Raw genomic sequence first — 15,829 nt, 5'->3', positions numbered from 1 at the left:
TCTTTTACCAGATCTAATGTGTTATATTCTCCTACATTCATTTCACATTTCCACAAACTTCAAAGTGTTCCCTTTCAAATGCTATCAAAAATATGCATATCCTCGCATCAATGCCTGAGCTACAGGCAGTTAGATTTGGGTATGTCCCTCTAGGCAAAAATTGAAAAAAAGGGGCTGTGCCTTAAGAGGTTTTAAGGAACCTTTTGGTCCTAGACTTGGCGCTCTGGTACCGCTTGCCGTGCGGTAGCAGAGAGAACAGTCTGACTTGGACGACTGGAGTCTTTGACAATTTTTTGGACTTTCCTTTGACACCGCCCAGTATATACAGTAGGTGATGGATGGCAGGAAGCTTGGCCCCAGTGATGTATTGGGCCGTACGCACTACCCTCTGTAGCGCCTTACGGTCAGATGCCGAGCAGTTGCCATACCAGGCGGTGATGTAACCGGTCAGGATGCTCTTGATGGTGCATCTGTATAACTTTTTGAGGATCTGAGGGCCCAAGTCAAATATTTTCAGCCTCTCGAGGGGAAAAAGGAGTTGTCGTGCCCTCTTCACGACTGTCTTGGTGTATTTGGACCATGATAGTTCGTTAGCGATGTGGACACCAAGGAACTTGAAACTCTCGACCCACTCCACTACAGCCCCGTCATGTTAATGGGGGCCTGTTCGGCCCGCCTATTCCTGTAGTCCACGATCAGCACCTTTGTCTTGCTCACATTGAGGGAGAGGTTGTTGTCCTGGCACCACACTGCCAGTTCTCTGACCTCCTCCATACAGGCTGTCTCATCGTTGTCAGTGATCAGGCCTACCACTGTTGTGTCGTCAGCAAACTTAATGATGGTGTTGGAGTCGTGTTTGGACACGCACTCATGGGTGACCAGGGAGTACAGGAGGGGACTAAGCATGCACCCCTGAGGGGCCCCAGTGTTGAGGATCAGCATGGCAGACGTGTTGTTGCCTACCCTTACCACCAGGGGGCGGCCCGTCAGGAAGTCCTGGATCCAGTTGCAGAGGATGGTGTTTAGTCCCAGGGTCCTTAGCTTAGTGATGAGCTTTGTGGGCACTATGGTGTTGAACGCTGAGCTGTAGTCAATGAACAGCATTCTCACATAGGTGTTCCTTTTGTCCAGGTGGGAAAGTGCAGTATGGAGTGCGATTGAGATTACGTAATCTGTGGATCTGTTGGGGCGGTATGCAAATTGGAGTGGGTCTAGGGTTTCTGGCATGATGGTGTTGATATGAGCGATGACCAGCCTTTCAAAGCATATCATGGCTACTGACGTGAGTGCTACGGGGCGTTTACTCAGTACTTTGTTGAAGCACCTTTGGCAGTGATTACAGTCTTAAGTCTTCTTGGGTATGACACTCCCATTCTTCTCTGCAGATCCTCTCAAGCTTTGTCAGGTTGGATGGGGAGGGTCACTGCATAGCTATTTTCAGGTCTCTCCAGAGATGTTAGATTGGGTTCAAGTCCGTGCTCTGGCTGGGTCACTCAAGGACATTCAGAGACGTGTCCTGAAGCCACTCCTGCGTTGTCTTGGCTGTGTGCTTAGGGTCATTGTAGTGTTGGAAGGTGAACCTTCGCCCCAGTCTGAGGAGGTTGTCATCAAGGATCTCTCTGTATCTTTCTTTCGATCCTGACTAGTCTCCCTGTCCCTGACGCTGAAAAACATCCCCAAAGCATGATGCTGCCACCACCATGCTTCACTGTAGGGGTGGTGCCAGGTTTCCTCCAGGCGTGATGCTTGGCTTATAGGTAAGCCAAAGAGTTCAATCTTGGTTTCATCAGACCAGAGAATCTTGTTTATCATGGTCTGAGAATCTTTAGGTGTCCTTTGGCAAACTCCAGGTGGGATGTGATGTGCCTTTTACTAAGGAGTGGCTTCTGTCTGTCTCCCTTCTCCACAGAGGAACTATGAAGCTTTGTCAGAGTCACCATCGGGTTCTTGGTCACCTCCCTGACCAATGCCTTTCTCCCCRGATTGCTCAGTTTGGCCAGGCGGGCCAGCTCTAGGAAGAGTCTTGGTGGTTCCAAACTTCTTCCATTTAAGATTGATGGAGATCGCTGTGTTCTTGGGGACCTTCATTGCTGCAGAAATGTTTACCTTTCCCCAAATGGTACCCTTCCCCAGATCTGTGCCTAGACACAATCCTGTCTCGGTGCTCTGCGGACAATTCCTTTGATCTCATGGCTTAGTTTTTGCTCTGACATGCACTGTCAACTGTGGGACCTTATATAGACAGGTGTGTGTCTTTTCCAAATCATGTCCAATCAATTTAACCACAGGTGGACTCCAAGTTGTAGGACATCTCAAGGATGATCAATGGAAACAGGATGCACCTGAGCTCAATTTCGAGTCGAGTTTCATAGCAAAGGGTCTGTATACTTATGTAAATAAGGTATTTCATTTCATTTTATTTTTAAGGTGCAAAATTCGCTAAATAACCMGTTTTCATTTTGTCATTATGGGGTATTGTGTGTAGATTGATGAGGAAAACAATTAGTTTAATCATTTTTAGAATAAGGCTGTAACATAACATAATGTGGAAAAGGTGAAAGGGTCTGAATACTAGCCGAATCCAACGTATATTGTGTTAGTGCTTGTTATAAGCATGTATGAACCTTTATTATGTCTTATCATAAGGCTTATAATATGTTTTGTTTCTCTATCTCTCTGTTTTGTATTTTAATGAGCCATGATCCAAATGAATCATTACGATGTATTTAACCTTTATTTAGAACCAGTAAAGCAACATGGGTAACTCTTCTTTTCCGTGTGAGCTGGTCAGAGGAAGATGCAGCTCTCCTCTTCAACGTGTCTCTTCGGGATTTCCAGGTCATATGCAATCTAGTAGAGGGGGAAATCGGTCATTCTGAGCTGATGAGTTGGGAGGAAGTAGTGGGTCAGGCTTGAAAATGTGTCAGTAAATCCCATTGCATTGTTATTGTCTAGTTTCCAACATTTATTTTAATGGATAGGCCCACATGTTGACGTTGTAGTTGATGTTTTTATACTTTTCTCAGGTACAGCTTGAGACCAATATTAACTGCCTTTTCACCATGAGGGTGTTGAGGAAGCATCAGATTCTTATGGTTGGTCAACAGGAGCGCATCCTCAGGGAAAGACACATCCTCATGGCAGCACATAGTCCATTCATCGTGAGGTATGCTCCCACCCACCAGCCTAACATACCTCAATATGATCGCGGGTTATAGGCATTGTACCTTAGGCAATGTTCCCGCGTTCGCAAAGATCCCATTTACGGGAAATGCTGCATATATCAGATCAATCGGAAATTGACTTTAAAAACCGCAATGCCTTTAACCTACGATTGGATTGAAGCCCTGCCCTTATTTTAGACTGGTGAACTCACTATATGGTTATCAACTGGACAATACCTGTGTCTTCTTTGCCACCGCTAGGCTACACCGTACCTTCGGAGATGCGAAGTGCTTGTACATGCTGGCCGAAGCTTGTCTAGGTGGTGAGCTTTGGAGTCTACTGAATAACAGGTACTGCTAACGGCAGTACTGTCTACATATTATGTTTGTATATTTTACAGTATGGATTTTATAACGGAATTGATAGGATTTGAATACTTCTCCTAGGGAACAACATCGGAATATCCCATGAAACTTTKTGATCACTATTGTGCTCTTGCTTCTACATTTCAGAGGCTCGTTTGATGACAGCAGCACATGTTTTTACACTGCCTGTGTTGTTGAGGCCCTCATCTTCTTGCACCACAACGATATCATCTACAGGGACTTGAAGCCTGAAAATGTAGTTCTGGACCAGTGCGGATATGCCAAAGTGGTAACTTAGAGACTACAATTCCATTTGATGCATTTTTAATCCACCCAAGATGAAGAAAGGMGGCATCCTTATAATAATATAGTAATTGTCAATTTCGTACATAGTTACACAAACAAATACAGTACGTCCAAAGGTTACAGTTATATTATCATACATAGAACTGTTTCACTTTGGAAAATCTATGTTATAGATCCATTGAGATACCGAAAATCCATATTTATCACGTTTCAGGTAAGTCCCAGATGCAGACAACTTTGAATGAATAACAGTTTATTAATCCAACAGGGGCAGGAAAAAGACAGGTCAAGGGCAGGCAGGGGTCAGTAATCCAGAGAGGTGGGGCAAAGGTACAGGACGGCAGGCAGGCTCAGGGTCAGGGTTGGCAGAGGTCAGTAATCCAGAAAGGTGGGGCAAAGGTACAGGACGGCAGGCAGGCTCAGGGTTGGCAGAGGTCAGTAATCCAGATAGGTGGGGCAAAGGTACAGGACGGCAGGCAGGCTCAGGGTTGGCAGAGGTCAGTAATCCAGATAGGTGGGGCAAAGGTACAGGACAGCAGGCAGGCTCAGGGTCAGGGCAGGCAGAAAAAGTCAAAACCGGGAAAAACTAGAAAACAGAAACAATCAAGAGACAGGAACAGAGGGAAAAACGCTGGTAGGTTTGACAAAACAAAACGAACTGGCAACAGACAAACAGAGAACACAGGTATAAATACACAGGGGATAATGGGGAAGATGGATGACACCTGGAGGGGGGTGGAGACAATCACAAAGACAGGTGAAACAGATCAGGGTGTGACAATATTCATAACTTGACTGTGCTTTGCCTTTCCTAGGTGGGGTATGGTTCTGCTAAGAAAGTGGGCTTGGGAAAGAAAATGTGGACATTCTATGGCACGCCTGGCTATGTTGCCCCTGAGATAATCCTAAACAAGGGCCACAGTGTATCTGTAGATCTCTGGTCTCTGGGCGTCTTCGTGTTTGAGCTGCTGAGTGGAAGGTAATATTATTAAATAGTCTATTTCTCTCCAGAGTGTTTTGTCCTATTTTTGTTCTCTGTCATCTCTAAGTCCTTCTACTTGATGTCCCTTCTCAATCTTTACCTTTCCAGTCTCCCATTCTGTGGCCCTGATCCTATGAATACGTTCACAGCTACCATCCGTGGGATTGATCTGGTTGAATTCCCTAAAACCATCAGTAAGAGTGCCTCAAATCTGATCAAGAAGCTCTGCAGGTGTGACACAGCTAAGCCATACAACAATGACTGCATACAGACATTCATTGTCTGTATGCCAGCAGCATACCACCCTGCATACCACTGTTGGCTTGCTTCTGAAGCTAAGCAGGGTCGGTCCTGGTCAGTCCCTGGATGGGAGACCAGATGCTGCTGGAAGTGGTGTTGGAGGGCCAGTAGGAGGCACTCTTTCCTCTGGTCTGAAAAATATCCCAATGCCCCAGGGCAGTGATTGGGGACACTGCCCTGTGTAGGGTGCCGTCTTTCGGATGGGATGTTAAACGGGTGTCCTGACTCTCTGAGGTCATTAAAGATCCCATGGCACTTATCGTAAGAGTAGGGGTGTTAACCCCGGTGTCCTGGCTAAATTCCCAATCTGGCCCTCAAACCATCATGGTCACCTAATAATCCCCAGTTTATAATTGGCTCATTCATCCCCCTCCTCTCCCCTGTAACTATTCCCCAGGTCGTTGCTGCAAATGAGAACGTGTTCTCAGTCAACTTACCTGGTAAAATAACGGTAAAATAAATAAATTGTATCATACTACCTCAGCAATTAGTTGTGTGTCATGATGTCTCTCTGTCCTGGTCTCTCAGGAACAACCCCACAGAGACTTGGGAATCATAGAAATGACTCCAAGGACATCAAGAAGCACAAGTAAGATGGCTGAAATGGGTTCCTGGGTGGTGCAGCGGTCTAAGGCACTACATCTCAGTACAAGAGACGTCACTGCAGTCCCTGGTTCAAATCGAGGCTGCATCACATCTGGCTGTGATTGGGAGTCCCATAGGGCAGAGCACAATTGGCCCAGCGTCGTCTGGGTTTGGCTGTGGTAGGTCATCATTGTAAATATGAGTTTGTTCTCGACTGACTTGCCTAGTTAAATAAAAAAGATGGAAACATCAGACTGTGGCACTGTCATCTATATAGCAGCAGGTTTGTTATCTTGTTCTTTCTTTCAGGTGATTTGAAGGTTTCAACTGGGAAGGACTTCACAAAGGCACAATATCTGATTATATGTAAATAGACAAATACATAATTTGAGCTTCATCATGTGAATACATTCAACATTTGGTTGTTAAATCATAGGATGTTTTAGAGCAGTTTAATTAATAGAACAATGTAATCACCTCCAGCATGTTTTTAGTTGAGATACAGTGTGACGCGCTTTACTCGTTCAATAGCTTTTTCTCTCACGATACTTTTTTCAAGCTGACGTCAGTCAAAGAAGAGGGGTGGTTAGGGTGTAGCATGGGGTAACACTTTGGCATGTGGTGGCGGGTGAGTATTTCGCTTCTCATGCTGAAGTAGGGGAACACAATTTGAAGAACATTGGGTAATCTACATTTTACTCAGGTAAGAGGCGGTAACTCGAGACTTGTAAAACTATTTCTTTAAAGGTATTGGGAAAGTTCTGTACTCGCTACAAATCAGCTACAGTATGTAATTGTAACGCACTAGTAGTGACACTATTATTGGATACAAAGTATCCATCGTGGCTTTGTTATAACACTGTTATAACCTGTTCATCATTTCCATTCGATACAAGCTTTGAAACGTTTTGACGATTTTGAATTGTCCTGCTGCATTTTATGTCAATGGAGATAGAGGTGTCGGTTCTGAAGATGATGCATGTTGATTTATATATTTGGCATGGATGGGACAGAAATACGATTTTCGACCTCACCTCACCGACCTCACCAAAATGGTTTTAGTTTTAACATTGTGGCCTTTTGTTTTGTAAGCTACAGCATTGGGCAAAACTCCAATATCTGCACAGTAACTAAAAAACACTCTATTCTAAACTTTGCAATGCATGGTCAAAAAAAAGTCAGTTTCAAGGAAGGATATATATGTACTTCAGCACGTCTCTGTACTTTTAACTGTAGTTTATGGTGTGAAAAAAACTGCACAATTATGTGGTCGTTCTTTTCCCCAAAACACACGTAATTTCTATACGGCTTGAGACCCATGACATTTGGCCAGCTGGACCAAACCCATGTATAGCTTGAGTTCTTTGGAATTCCTAATTTTGCAGTTCATGCTGTACAGTCACTATAAATAATGTCTGGCTGCATGTCCCTATGTGTCTGCTTTGAGTTTGTTTTTGCAAGGGCTTTGTGCCTTTGCCGTAATCTTGAAGGCTATGTCTGTCTATGGAAACCACGGGCAACGTGTTGAAAGTTGTTCCATGTTGTTGGAATGCACAGCCTGGGTAGGGCTGAGTTGGCACACTGGTAGTGATGGGTCGTTCGCGAACGAACTGCTGTTTTCGAACGGATCTTTTTGGTGAACGTCGGGAACGGAATTGTATCTGTGGCAGAGGCCGTTCATTTAGCTCCCTGATTTGCAAACTGCTACTGCTGCTTTCTGTGCTCCAGACAGCTATTATTTTTAGATAAGTTACAAAAAACATTATCTGAAGATGGTAATTCCTCACTGCAGGAACACGTAGTGAGGAGAGTAGTGCTGAGCGATTAGTGCTTTTTGAGGTCGGTTCGATTTCGGTTCAATTATTAATAAATAAAGATTTTCGGTTTCGATTATTATTTTTTTAACATTAAATGCACTATGCATTATGTGGGATGAATGCTGTAGCAACACAGAATAAAACAATTAATTAAAGTCCCATGATGGTAGTGACTGTCCATGACTGCTTCCCTTATTAACCATCAGTTATTGTCATTACTATGCAACAGGGTTGGTTATAGTTCCATTTGCCAATGCATACATGTGCATTCGATGTTTATGTATTCCTATTGCTTGGTTGAATTTACATATCTATTAGATGTTATGCCATTGGCCATGTTTGCAGTCTGATCATGACATGCACTACAGTATTCTATTTTCATATTTACAATGTGTACGAGTTCACTATACATGGCCTGATATATACAGTGCAATCGGAATGTATTCGGGGGCCCTTCCCTTTTTCCACATTTTGTCACATTACAGCCTTATTCTAAAATGCATTAAAAAAAAAATCCTCATCAATCTACACACAATACCCCATAACGACAAAGCGAAACAGGTTTTTAGAAATGTTTGCAAAAAATAAATACAATTACCTTATTTACATAATTATTCAGACCCTTTGCTATGAGACTCGAAATTGAACTCAGGTACATCCTGTTTCCATTGATCATCCTTGAGATGTTTCTACAACTTGATTGTAGTCCACCTGTGGTAAATTCAATTGATTGGACAAGATTTGGAAAGGCACCCACCTGTCTCTATAAGGTCCCACAGTTGACAGTGCATGTCAGAGCAAAAACCAAGCCATGAGGTCGATGGAATTGTCTGTAGAGCTCCGAGACAGGATTGTGTCGAGGCACTAAAATACTTATTTTAGGGCACTAAAAGAATTCTGCAGCATTGAAAGTCTCCAAGAACACAGTGGCCACCATCATTCTTAAATGGAAGAAGTTTGGAACCACCAAGACTCTTCCTAGAGCTGGCTGCCCAGCCAAACTGAGAAATCGGAGGAGAAGTGCCTTGGTTAGGGAGGTGACCAAGAACCCGATGGTCACTCTGACAGAGTTCCAGAGTTCCTCTGTGGAGATGGGAGAACCTTCCAGAAGGACAACCATCTCTGCAGCACTCCACCAATCGGGCCTTTATGGTAGAGTGGCCAGACAGAAGCCACTCCTCAGTAAAAGGCACATGACAGCCCGCTTGGAGTTTGCCAAAAGGCACCTAAAGGACTCTGAGACAATGAGAAACAAGATTCTCTGGTCTGATGAAATCAAGATTGAACTCTTTGGCCTGAATGCCAAGTGTCACGTCTGGAGGAAACCTGGCACCATCCCTACGGTGAAGCATGGTGGTGGTAGCATCATGCTGTGGGGATGTTTTTCCACGGCAGGGACTGGGAGACTAGTTAGTGTCGAGGGCAAGATGAACGGAGCAATGTACAGAGAGTTCCTTGATGAAAACATGTTCCAGAGCGCTCAGGACCTCAGACTGGGGCCAAGGTTCACCTTCCAACAGGGAAACGACCCTAAGCACACAGCCAAGACAACGCAGGAGTGGCTTCAGGATAAGTCTCTGAATGTCCTTGAGTGACCCAGCCAAAGCCCGGACTTGAACCCAGTCGAACATCTCTGGAGAGACCTGGAAATAGCTGTGCAGCGATGCTCCCCATCCAACCTGACAGAGTTTGAGAGGATCTGCAGAGAAGAATGGGAGAAACTCCCCAAATACAGGGGTGCCAAGCTTGTAGCGTCATACCCAAGCAGACTTGAGGCTGTAGTCGCTGCCAAAGGTGCTTCAACAAAGTACTGAGTAAAGGATCTGAATGCTTATGTAAATGTGATATTTCAGTTTTCCATTTTAGAATAAGGTTGTAAAGTAACAAAATGTGAACAAAAAGGTCTGAAAACTTTCTGAATGCACTTTATATATATATATACAGTGGGGAGAACAAGTATTTGATACACTGCCGATTTTGCAGGTTTTCCTACTTACAAAGCATGTAGAGGTCTGTAATTTTTTATCATAGGTACACTTCAACTGTGAGAGACGGAATCTAAAACAAAAATCCAGAAAATCACATTGTATGATTTTTAAGTAATTCATTTGCATTTTATTGCATGACATAAGTATTTGATCACCTACCAACCAGTAAGAATTCCGGCCTCACAGACCTGTTAGTTTTTCTTTAAGAAGCCCTCCTGTTCTCCACTCATTACCTGATTAACTGCACCTGTTTGAACTCGTTACCTGTATAAAAGACACCTGTCCACACACTCAATCAAACAGACTCCAACCTCTCCACAATGGCCAAGACCAGAGAGCTGTGTGTAAGGACATCAGGGATAAAATTGTAGACCTGCACAGGCTGGGATGGGCTACAGGACAATAGGCAAGCAGCTTGGTGAGAAGGCAACAACTGTTGGCGCAATTATTAGATAGAAAAATAGAAGAAGTTCAAGATGATGGTCAATCACCCTCGGTCTGGGGCTCCATGCAAGATACTCACCTCGTGGGGCATCAATGATCATGAGGAAGGTGAGGGATCAGCCCAGAACTACACGGCAGACCTGGTCAATGACCTGAAGAGAGCTGGGACCACAGTCTCAAAGAAAACCATTAGTAACACACTACGCCGTCATGGATTAAAATCCTGCAGCGCACACAAGGTCCCCCTGCTCAAGCAGGCGCATGTCCAGGCCCGTCTGAAGTTTGCCAATGACCATCTGGATGATCCAGAGAGGAATGGAGAAAGGTCATGTGGTCTGATGATTCAAAAATAGAGCTTTTTGGTCTAAACTCCACTCGCCGTGTTTGGGAGGAAGAAGAAGGATGAGTACAACCCCAAGAACACCATCCCAACCGTGAAGCATGGAGGTGGAAACATCATTCTTGGGGATGCTTTTCTGCAAAGGGGACAGGACACTGCACCGTATTGAGGGGAGATGGATGGGGCCATGTATTGCGAGATCTTAGCCAACAACCTCCTTCCCTCAGTAAGAGCATTGATGATGGGTCGTGGCGGGTCTTCCAGCATGACAACGACCCAAAACACACAGCCAGGGCAACTAAGGAGTGGCTCCGTAAGAAGTATCTCAAGGTCCTGGAGTGGCCTAGCCAGTCTCCAGACCTGAACCCAATAGAAAATCTTTGGAGGGAGCTGAAAGTCCGTATTGCCCAGCGACAGCCCCGAAACCTGAAGGATCTGGAGAAGGTCTGTATGAAGGAGTGGCCAAAATCCCCTGCTGCAGTGTGTGCAAACCTGGTCAAGAACTACAGGGAAACGTATGATCTCTTAATTGCAAACAAAGGATTCTGTACCAAATATTAAGTTCTGCTTTTCTGATGTATCAAATACTTATGTCATGCAATAAAATGCGAATTAATTACTTAAAAATCATACAATGTGATTTTCGGATTTTTGTTTTAGATTCCGTCTCTCACAGTTGAAGTGTACCTATGATAAAAATTACAGACCTCTACATGCTTTAAGTAGGAAAATCGGCAAAATCGGCAGTGTATCAAATACTTGTTCTCCCCACTGTATATATACAGTACCAGTAAAGAGTTTGGACACACCTACTCATTCCAGGGTTTTTCTTTATTTTAACTATTTTCTACATTGTAGAATAATAGTGAAAACATCAAAACCATGAAATAATACATATGGAATCATTCAGTAACCAAAAAAGTGTTAAACAAATCAAATTATATTATATATTTGAGATTCTTCAAAGTAGCCACCCTTTGCCTTGATGACAGCTTTGCACACTCTTGGCATTCTCTCAACAAGCTTCATGAGGTAGTCACCTGGAATGCATTTCAATTAACAGATATGCCTTGTTAAAGTTAATTTGTGMAATTTCTTTCCTTCTTAATGTATTTGAGTCAATCAGTGRTGTGACAAGGTAGGGGTATATACAGAAGATAGCCCTATTTGGTAAAAGACAAAGTCCATAGTATGGCAAGAACAGCTCAAATAAGCAAAGAGAAACAACAGTCTATCATTATTTAAGACATGAAGGTCAGTCAATGCGGAAAATTGTAAGAACTTTGAACGTTTCTTCAAGTGCAGTTGCAAAAACCATCAAGGGCTATGATGAAACTGGCTCTCATGAGGACCACCACAGGAAAGGAAGACCCAGAGTTACCTCTGCTACAGAGGATACGTTTAATTAGAGTTAACTACACCTCAGATTGCAGCCCAAATAAATGCTTCACAGAGTTCAAGTAACAGATACATCTCAACATCAACTGTTCAGAGACTGCGTGAATCAGGCCTTCATGGTCGAATTGCTGCAAAGAAACCACTACTAAAGGACATCAATAAGAAGAAGAGACTTGTTTGGAAGAAGAGACATTAGACCGGTGGAAATCTGTCCTTCAGTCTGATGAGTCCAAATTTGAGATTTTTGCTTCCATCCACCGTGTCTTTGTGAGACGCAGAGTAGTTGAACGGATGATCTCCGCATGTGTGGTTCCTACCGGGAAGCATGGAGGAGGAGGTGTGATGGTGCGGGGGTGCTTTGCTGGTGACACCATCTGTGATTTATTTAGAATTCAAGGCACACTTAACCAGCATGGCTACCACTGCATTCTGCAGCCATACACCATCCCATGTGGTTTGCGCTTAGTGGGACTATTATTTCTTTTTGAAAAGGGACAATGACTCAACACACCTCCAGGCTGTGTAAGTGCTATTTGACCAAGAAGGAGAGTGATGGAGTGCTGCATCAGATGACCTGGCCTCCACAATCACCCGACCTCAACCCAATTGAGATGGTTTGGGATGAGTTGGACCGCAGAGTGAAGGAAAAGTAGCCAACAAGTGGTCAGCATATGTGGGAACTCCTTGAAGACTGTTGGAAAAGCATTCTAGGTGAAGCTGGTTGAGAGAATGCCAAGAGCTAACCCTAACCCTAACCACCCTTTAACCTAAGTCCTAACCTTAACCCTAACCCCTAGTTTAGCTAACATTAGTGAGCTAGCTAACGTTAGCCACCTAGCTAGAATTCATAAGATATCATACGTATTGCAAATTCGTACCATATGGTACATTTAGCAAATTCGTACCATATTGTACTTTTTGAACATTCGTAACATATTGTACGTTTTGCAAATTTGTCCCATACAATATGAATTGTAATCCGTTACACATCATTCAAAATGGGTGATGGACATCCACAAATGAATACAAACCATACGAAAAATAACATATCATACTAAATATAGAGTTTTGGTTTTACGTATAGAATAATCCAAAATGCTCTGAGACCAGGTTGCTAGAGGAGAAATCCTCATTCTGGTCTACGCAATMTTTTTCAATGTGTTAAAAATACTTCACCTTTTTTGGAAGTGGTTTAATTTCATGTAAAAAATGTATTTGAACTCACATTTCACGGTCTGGCCTAATAGTAGCCAACTTTTTAGCCTTTACATTAGATATGTTCTATTTTTCATGTTTTTTCATAATTTTTTTAAATTAAGCACTACTAAACAAAGAGCCGTTTGCGAGGGAAATGAATGGCTCTTTTAGGTGAATGGAGCCAAAATATCTGGCTAACCGATAAGACTCGAAATGCCCATCACATACTGTCCTGTCTCTCTCTCTGGTACAGTACAGTTAGACAGGGAAGCTACAGCTGTAGGATCTTAATTTGAGTCAGTTTGCTACAGCAGGATAATAATCCTGCAGCAATGCAGGACATGTGAATTATTATGTTGATTATAATTCATTATTATAACATTTTTGTTGAGGTTGCTACATTTTTCATAAGGGATAATATAGTCAGAAATGTCTAATTACAAACTTCAGAAGCCTTTTTAAACCTCAAATATACAAACATTTTTAAATTTCCTGTTTCAGAGAACAGGTTACTTTGGAGGAAGACTCTTGGACACTTGTCAGATGAAAACACAGGTGATTTGAAATGGTCACTGACTTGTCATGTTATGTTTGTTTTATTTACTGACCAGAGGAAAAACATGAAGTCAACAGGAGTCAAATCTAATTAAAGATTAGAGCTGTGACGATAAACCAAAAATGTGCCTGTCAATCATGTCAGACAGCCACAGCCCTCACAGCTGAACCTGTGAGTCTTGTGTGCTTCTGATTGTTTGTTTGCAAGTGTTTCTTGTTAATATCATTCCAAATACTGCAGTAATGTTTTGATATAGTCAACAAGTTACTTGGCTATATAAAATATCCTTATTAGGGAAAGCAAAAATATATTAATCACTGAAAAGCTCCATTGCTGAAAGCTCCTCCACCACGCACTTGTCTGGTTGAAAGCCTCCTCTCCCACCCTGCCTCCCGACACAAGCCTCTCCCAACTGCCTGGACCCCACCTTTCAGTCTGCTCCCGACTACCCAGGCCTGCTCCCCCTGTCTGGTACAGGTACCTCTGCCACTTGCCCCCTTCTCCCCCGAGCTTCGCTCACCACTCCAGCACCCACTTACATGCACACACTGTGGTCTCTGATTCAAATTGTATTCTTAGCCTGTGGACTTGTGTGGACTTTTACTCTGGAACTTGTATGCATTTAGATTTTTATTTGATATTATATTATATTGTTATTTTATTGTAGCTTATTTCTTGTAGCTTAGGCCTATTTGTGATTAGTGTGCAACTACCTAGTCCTATAGACCGGAGTCTTAGAAAAGGTATGGTTATTTCTCACGTTGATCGATAGGCTACAAACAAACATGTTGTGTTTCTGTTGTCTACCCTTGACTCTTACACTGAGGATGATGCATTTAGGGCCCGATACTAGGCCTGTGGCGGTCACAACATTTTGTCAGCCGGTGATTGTCAAAATCAGCAAATAATTGTCGGCCTCACGGTAATTGACTGCAAATTAACAAACACATTTAACATCTCCTGGCTCTTGGAACATTTACATTTTTAAAAGTCTAATAATTTCATGTAATATAGCCTACACCTTCACAATAAATCCATTCCATTCTTTATTTTAGACAGGTCTAAAGAAACATGATGTGAAGAAAATGGAGTCTATTTCAGAAGAACAGAATAGCATACTCTGAGTTGTCCTTATGTTAGGTCCTGATCTGGCTATGCCATATGGTTGTGGGCTACACTAGTTAATTTAGCAGGCAAGATTCGCTTAGAATTGTGTGTAATGATTTTATATTATTTTATAGTATGAATAATACATATGAACAAAGCTGAATAAAATAAAAATATATTCTATATTTTCTCCAAACGATGAGGGAGTGCGCACATCCGGCTATTCTGTGTTGAGCGGTGAACAAAGAAATAGGTGTCTCCTATATGCTTAATTTAGAGTTATTACTGTAACTTTAGTTGTTTCACAAACGTTGGGCTATATGTTTTGATTTTTAATACATTGCAAGGCTGCATGATGCAACTCTAAATGATGGTTTGAAAAAAGTTGCTTGAAAGGCATGAGCTCTGCTTWGTTTTTTTGCGCAGGCTGTACACACTCCAATAGTCTCTCATTCASAATTTGACAAGCACTTGATAATACCTCGAATTTCCCGGTGGCATCCCCTTTGTGTGGCCATAATGCACCCTAAAAAAATCCATCCCTTTTGCTGCCCTTCTCCCTGAGTGCTGCCTGCTTCGAAGCATCACGTGATCTGGTCTTTCTCACAGGCTACAAATGAAGACAGACACATGCAGGATGAAACTGCGCGCGTCCTTATCCAATTCCAAGGTGCATATTGAAGATATTAAAATAAATTTGCACATTTACTTAGTAGGCCTAACGAATAGCAAAAGCTCTAGCCTATGTCAATCTACTATCCCCCATAGAACAAAAGTTGACCTATTATATTCTGTGTGAGAAATAAATATTCCAAACATAGTCTGGAACAGTTGTGGGATGCGATTGTTCCCAAATGAATACGACCACTAGCATCAAAAAAATGTTTTTACGTAATGAGTCTGAACCAACAGATGAGAACGTTTAGCTTAAAATGTTGATAAAATATTAGGCTATTTCTTCACATATAAGCGCAGCAATGCGCACACGGCAGTAGGCTATAAGTGTGAATGTTCCACTAGTGGGAAAACACAATTATCAAAAGTGCCCACAAATGTGATTATGCATGTAATGCTTTAATTATAAAGGTGCATTTTTATGGTGAAAATTATCTTCCCCAAACTTGAAACTCACTCGCTGCTTATTTATTGCAGTTAGGCTCTACACCCCTTGTAAAGCGGATTAATGTGCTTAATTTTAAGAAGTTATTTGGACACTGTAGTTGTCATACAAACCTTTTCAAAACATATAGGCCTATGGGCTGGGCTACATGAGGTGTGC

General features: G+C 42.6%; 1 protein-coding gene and 1 pseudogene across 3 annotated transcripts in view; both read left to right on the top strand.

Moving 5' to 3' along the window:
- Window positions 1–3,062: 3,062 nt before the first annotated feature.
- LOC139023546 (cGMP-dependent protein kinase 1-like) lies at window positions 3,063–6,073 on the top strand (annotated as a pseudogene).
- A 208-nt stretch (window positions 6,074–6,281) lies between these two features.
- acsl2 (acyl-CoA synthetase long chain family member 2) overlaps window positions 6,282–15,829 on the top strand; it is a 30,116-nt gene continuing 20,568 nt past the window's right edge. For all 3 annotated transcript variants that reach the window (XM_023978632.2, XM_023978630.2, XM_023978631.2), the window contains exon 1: window positions 6,282–6,406. The gene's annotated coding sequence lies outside the window, so the exon portion shown is untranslated. The remainder of the gene's footprint in view (window positions 6,407–15,829) is intronic.

This window comes from Salvelinus sp. IW2-2015, linkage group LG33 (assembly GCF_002910315.2).
Source record: "Salvelinus sp. IW2-2015 linkage group LG33, ASM291031v2, whole genome shotgun sequence".
Classification (NCBI taxonomy): domain Eukaryota; kingdom Metazoa; phylum Chordata; class Actinopteri; order Salmoniformes; family Salmonidae; genus Salvelinus; species Salvelinus sp. IW2-2015.
This window is presented reverse-complemented; position numbering and strand designations above follow the sequence as displayed.